Raw genomic sequence first — 6,520 nt, forward strand, 5'->3', positions numbered from 1 at the left:
GCACTGTCTACCTGTACAGTTTCAGCCTCCTAGCTTTTCCCCTCTTGGTGAAAATCCTGTATTCAGGCATATTTTCTCTCTAAAGATAGGCTGGAAATGCAAAAAGAAAGCTAAAAACAATAAACAGTCATACTGAAAGATCAAGATATGCCAGAGTGAGGATTGTAGTACCCTTTTGTAGTGTGTATAGTACCCTGTCCGCCTGTGCAAATTCAGCCTCCTAGCTTTTCCCTTTTTGGGAAAATGCAGTTTTCAGGTGTACTTTTTCTCTATGTAAGAATAGGCTGGAAATGCATCGAGAAAGCTAAAAACAATAAACTGCCATACTGAAATAGCAAGATATACCAGAGCCAGGATCATACCTCTCAACCTCTTAGAGCAAAAAATCTGGAGAAAGCCTAAAATGATGGGGGGACAAATAATGACAGATTTTAAATATTGCTCTTACAAACATAGAAATTTGATAGAACGATAGATTTTGTATTAGCATGAATTTGCAGAAGGATGTGGAGTCTTAATATCAAATGTTTGTCATTATTTAATGACTTCTATCCACAGCTATTTGCCAAAAAAGTACACATTTTAGGAGGAACACACCAAAAATATGAGGCACAAATCTAGACATTCTGCTAAAATCTGAGCACTTGAGAGGTATGGCCAGGATAGCAGTACCCTTATGTAGGTTGGACAGTACTCTGTCTACCTGATATTTTTTAGCATCTTAGCTTTTTCCTCTGGGAGAAAATCCAGTTCTCAGGATATTTTTCTCTATGTAAATATATGCTGGAAATGCATAGAGAAGGCTAAACACAATAAACGGTCATACTAAAAAAGCAAGATGTCCAGGGCTAGGATTGCAGAACCCTTTTGCAGGGTATATAGTATTCTGTCTACCTGTAGAGTTTCAGCCTCCTAGCTTTTCCCCTCTTGGAGAAAATCCACATTTCAGGCATATTTTTCTCTATGTAAGAATAGGATGGAAATGCATAGGGAAGGCAAAATCAATAAATGGTCATACTGAAAAAGCAAGATATGCCAGAGCCAGGATCATACCTGTCAACCTGTTAGAGCAAAAAATCTGGAGAAAGCCTAAAATGATGAGGGGGACAAATTATGACATATTTTAAATATTGCTTTTACAAACATAGAAAGTTGATAGAACAATAGGTTTTGCATTTGCATGAATGTTCAGAAGGATGTGGAGCTTTAAACTCAAATGTTTGTCATTATTTAGTGACTTCAATTCTCAGCTATTTGCCAGAAAAGTAGAGGTTTTAGGAGAAACACACCAAAAATCTGAGGCAAAAATCTGGACATTCTACAAAAATCTGTACATTTGAAAGGTATGGACAGGATTGCAGGACCCTTATATAAGGTGGATAGGACTCTGTCTACCTGTAGAGTATCAACCTTCTAGATTTTCACCTCTTGGAGGAAATCCAGTTTTCAGATGTATTTTTCTCTATGTAAAAATAGGCTGGAAAAGCATACGGAAAGCTAAAAAAAATGGTCAAACTAAAACTGCAAGTTTTGCAAGAGTAGGGATTACAGTACACATTTGTAGTTTGGATAGCGCTCTGTCTACCTGTACAGTTTCAGCCTCGTAGCTTTTCCCCTCTTGGTGAAAATCCTGTCTTCAGGCGTATTTTTCTCTATGTAAAGATAGGCTGGAAATGCAAAGAGAAAGCTAAAAACAATAAACGGTCATACTGAAAGAGCAAGATATGTCAGAGCGAGGATTGCAGTACCCTTTTGTAGTGTGTATAGTACTCTGCCTGCCGAGATTCAGCCTCCTAGCTTTTCTGTTTTTGGAAACAGTAGTTTTCAGGCATATTTTTCTCTATGCAAAAATAGGCTGGAAATGCATTGAGAAAGCTAAAAACAATAAACCATCATACTGAAATAGCAAGATATACCAGAGCCAGGATCATACCTCTCAACCTCTTAGAGCAAAAAATCTGGAGAAAGCCTAAAATGGTGGGGGGTGGGGTGGGGGGGCAAATAATGACAGATTTTAAATATTGCTCTTACAAACATAGAAGTTTGATAGAACAATAGGTTTTGTATTAGCATGGATTTTCAGAAGGATGTGGAGCCCTAAAATCAAATGTTTGTCATCATTTAATGACTTCAATCCTCAGCTATTTGCCAGAAAAGTACAGATTTTAGGAGGAACACACCAAACATATGAGGCAAAAATCTGGACATTCTGCTAAAATCTGTACTTTTGAGCGGTATGACCAGGATAGCAGTACCCTTATGTATTTTGGATAGTACTCAGTCTAAGAGAAGGCTAACAACAAAAAACAGTCATACTGAAAAAGCAAGATGTGCCAGGGCTAGGATTGCAGACCCCTTTTGTACGGTGGATAGTACTATGTTTACCTGTAGAGTTTCAGCCTCCTTGCTTTTCCCCTCTTGGAGAAACTACAGTTTTCAGACATATTTTTCTCTAGTGAAAATAGGCTAGAGATGCATAGAGAAAACTAAAACAATAAGTAGTCCTACTGAAAGAACAAGATATGCCAGAACCAGGATTATTGTACTCTTTTGTAGGGTGGATAGTACTCTGTCTACTTGTAGAGTTTCAGTTTCCTAGCTTTTCACCTCTTGGAGAAAATCCAGTTTTCAGGCACATTTTTCTTTATGTAAAAATAGACTGGAAATGCTTAAAGAAAGATAAAACAATAAACGGTCCTACTGAAAGAGAAAACTATGCCAGAGCCAGGATTATTGTACCCTTTTGTAGGGTGGATAGTACTCTGTCTACCTGTGGAGTTTCACCTTCCTAGCTTTTCACATCTTGGAAAAAAATCCAGTTTTCAGGCATATTTTTCTTTATTTAAAAATAGGCTGGAAATGCGTAGAGAAAGATAAAACAATAAACTGTCATACTGAAAGAGCAAGATATTTGAGAACCAGGATTAAAGAACCCATTTGTAGGGCAGATAGCACTCTGTCTAACTGTAGAGTTTCAGCCTATTAGCTTTTCCGCTCTTGTAGGAAATCTAGTTTTCAGGGGTATTTTTCTCTATTTAAAAATAGGTTGAAAATGCATAGAGAAAGCTAAAAACAATATACGATCAAACTGAAAGAGCAAGATATGCCAGAGCCGGGATTGCAGGACCCTTTTGTAGGGTGGATAGTATTCTGCTGACCTGTAGATTTTCAGCCTCCTAGCTTTTACCCTCTTGAAAAAATCCAGTTTTCGAGCATATTTTTCTCGATATAAAAAAAGGCTGGAAATGCTACAGAAGGCTAAAACAAAAAATAGTCATACTGAAAGTGTAGGATGTGCCAGAGCCAGGATTGCAATACCTTAATTAGGGTGAATGGTACTCTGTCTATTTGTAGAGTTTCAGCCTCCTAGCATTTCCTCTCATGGAGAAAATTCAGTTTTCATGTATATTGTTTTCTATGTAAAAATAGGCTGGAAATACTTAGGGAAGGCAAAAACAATAAATGGTCATACTGAAAGTGCAAGATATGCCAGAGCCAGGATCATACCTCTCAACCTCTTAGAGCAAAAAATCTAGAGAAAGTCTAAAATGATGGGGGGACAAATAATGACAGATATTTAAATATGGCTCAAACAAACAAAGAAAGCTGATAGAACAATAGGGTATCCATTAGCATGAATTTTCAGAAGGGAGTGGAGTCTTAAACTGAAATGTTTGTCATTATTTAATGACTTAAATCCTCAGCTATATGCCAGAAAAATACAGATTTTAGGAGGACCACATCAAAAATATGAGGCAAAAATCTGAACATTCTGTAAAAATCTGTACATTTGAGAGGTATGGCCAGGATTGCAGTACTTTTATGTAGGGTGGATAGTACTCTTTCTACCTGTAGAGATTCAGCCTCTTTGCTTTTCCCATCTTGGAGAAAATCCAGTTTTCAGGCGTATTTTTCTCTATGTAAAAATAGGCTGGAAATGCATAGAGAAGGCTAAAAACAATAAATGCTCATACTGAAAAAGCAAGCTGTGCGAGAGCCAGGATTGCAATACCCCTTCATAGGGTGGATAGTACTCTGTCTGCCTGTAGAGTTCAGCCACCTTGCTTTCCTGTCTTAGAGAAACTCCATTTCAGGCATATTTTCTCTAGTTAAAAATAGGCTGGAAATGCATAGAGAAAGCTAAATACAATAAACGGTCATACTGAAAGAGTAATATATACATATATATATATATATATATATATATATATATATATATATATATATATATATATATATATATATATATATATATATATATATATATATATATATATATATATATATGTATATATATATATATATATATATATATATATATATATATATATATATATATATATATATGTGTGTATGCCAAAACTGGAATGCAGTACCATTTTGTAGGGTGGATAGTACTCTTTCTATCTGTAGAGTTTCAGCCCCCTAGCTTTTCCCCTCTTGGAGAAAAGCCAGTTTTCAGGAGTATTTTTCTCTATGTAAAAATAGGCTGGAAATGCATAGAGAAGGCTAAAAACAATAAACGATCATACTGAAAAAGCAAGATGTGTGAGAGCCAGGATTGCAGTACCCCTTCATAGGATGGATAGTACTCTGTCTACCTGCTGAGATTCAGCCTCTTTGCTTTTCCCATCTTGGAGAAAATCCAGTTTTCAGGTGTATTTTTCTCTATGCAAAAACAGGCTTGAAATGCATAGAGAAAGCTAAAAACAAAAAATGGTCATACTGAAAGAGCGAGATGTGCGAGAGCCAGGACTGCAATACCCTTATTAGGGTGGATAGTACTTTGTCTACCTGTAGAGTTTCAGCCTCCTAGCATTTCCCCTCTTGGAGAAAATCCACATGTCAGGCATATTTTTCTCTATGTAAAAATAGGATGGAAATGCATAGGGAAGGCAAAAACAATAACAGTCATGTTGAAAAAGCAAGATATGCCAGAGCCAGGATCATACCTTTCAACCTGTTAGAGCAAAAAGTCTGGAGAAAGCCTAAAATGATGAGGGGACAAAATATGACAGATTTTAAATATTGCTTTTACAAACATAGAAAGTTGATAGAACAATAGGTTTTGCATTTGCATGAATTTACAGAAGGATTTGGAGTTTTAAACTCAAATGTTTGTCATTAGTTAGTGACTTCAATTCTCAGCTATTTGCCAGAAAAGTAGAGGTTTTAGGAGAAACACACCAAAAATGTGAGGCAAAAATCTGGACATTCTACAAAAATCTGTACATTTCAAAGGTATGGACAGGATTGCAGGACCCTTATATAAGGTGGATACGACTTTGTCTACCTGTAGAGCATCAGCCTCCTAGATTTTCACCTCTTGGAGGGAATCCAGTTTTCAGATGTATTTTTCTCTATGTAAAAATAGGCTGGAAATGCATACGGAAAGCTAAAAAGAAATGGTCAAACTGAAACTGCAAGTTTTGCCAGAGTGAGGATTACAGTACACATTTATAGTGTGTGCACTGTCTACCTGTACAGTTTCAGCCTCCTAGCTTTTCCCCTCTTGGTGAAAATCCTGTATTCAGGCATATTTTTCTCTGTAAAGATAGGCTGGAAATGCAAAAAGAAAGCTAAAAACAATAAACGGTCATACTGAAAGACCAATATATGCCAGAGTGAGGATTGCAGTACACTTTTGTAGTGTGTATAGTACCCTGTCTGCCTGTGGAAATTCAGCCTCCTAGCTTTTCCCTTTTTGGAGAAAATACAGTTTTCAGGTGTACTTTTTCTCTATGTAAGAATAGGCTGGAAATGCATCGCGAAAGCTAAAAACAATAAACTGTCATACTGAAATAGCAAGATATACCAGAGCCAGGATCATACCTCTCAACCTCTTAGAGCAAAAAATCTGGAGAAAGCCTAAAATGATGGGGGGACAAATAATGACAGATTTTAAATATTGCTCTTACAAACATAGAAATTTGATAGAACGATAGATTTTGTATTAGCATGAATTTGCAGAAGGATGTGGAGTCTTAATATCAAATGTTTGTCATTATTTAATGACTTCTATCCACAACTATTTGCCAAAAAAGTACACATTTTAGGAGGAACACACCAAAAATATGAGGCACAAATCTAGACATTCTGCTAAAATCTAAACATTTGAGAGGTATGGCCAGGATAGCAGTACCTTTATGTAGGTTGGATAGTACTCTGTCTACCTGATATTTTTTAGCCTCTTAGCTTTTTCCTCTGGGAGAAAATCCAGTTTTCAGGATATTTTTCTCTATGTAAACATATGCTGGAAATGCGTAAAGAAGGCTAAAAACAATAAACAGTCATACTGAAAAAGCAAGATGTCCAGGGCTAGGATTGCAGAACCCTTTTGCAGGGTATATAGTATTATGTCTACCTGTAGAGTTTCAGCCTCCTAGCTTTTCCCCTCTTGGAGAAAATTTACATTTCATGCATATTTTTCTCTATGTAAGAATAGGATGGAAATGCATAGGGAAGGCAAAATCAATAAATGGTCATACTGAAAAAGCAAGGTATGCCAGAGCCAGGATCA

This window comes from Protopterus annectens, chromosome 10.part0 (assembly GCF_019279795.1).
Source record: "Protopterus annectens isolate FY-2018-M chromosome 10.part0, PAN1.0, whole genome shotgun sequence".
Classification (NCBI taxonomy): Eukaryota; Metazoa; Chordata; order Ceratodontiformes; family Protopteridae; genus Protopterus; species Protopterus annectens.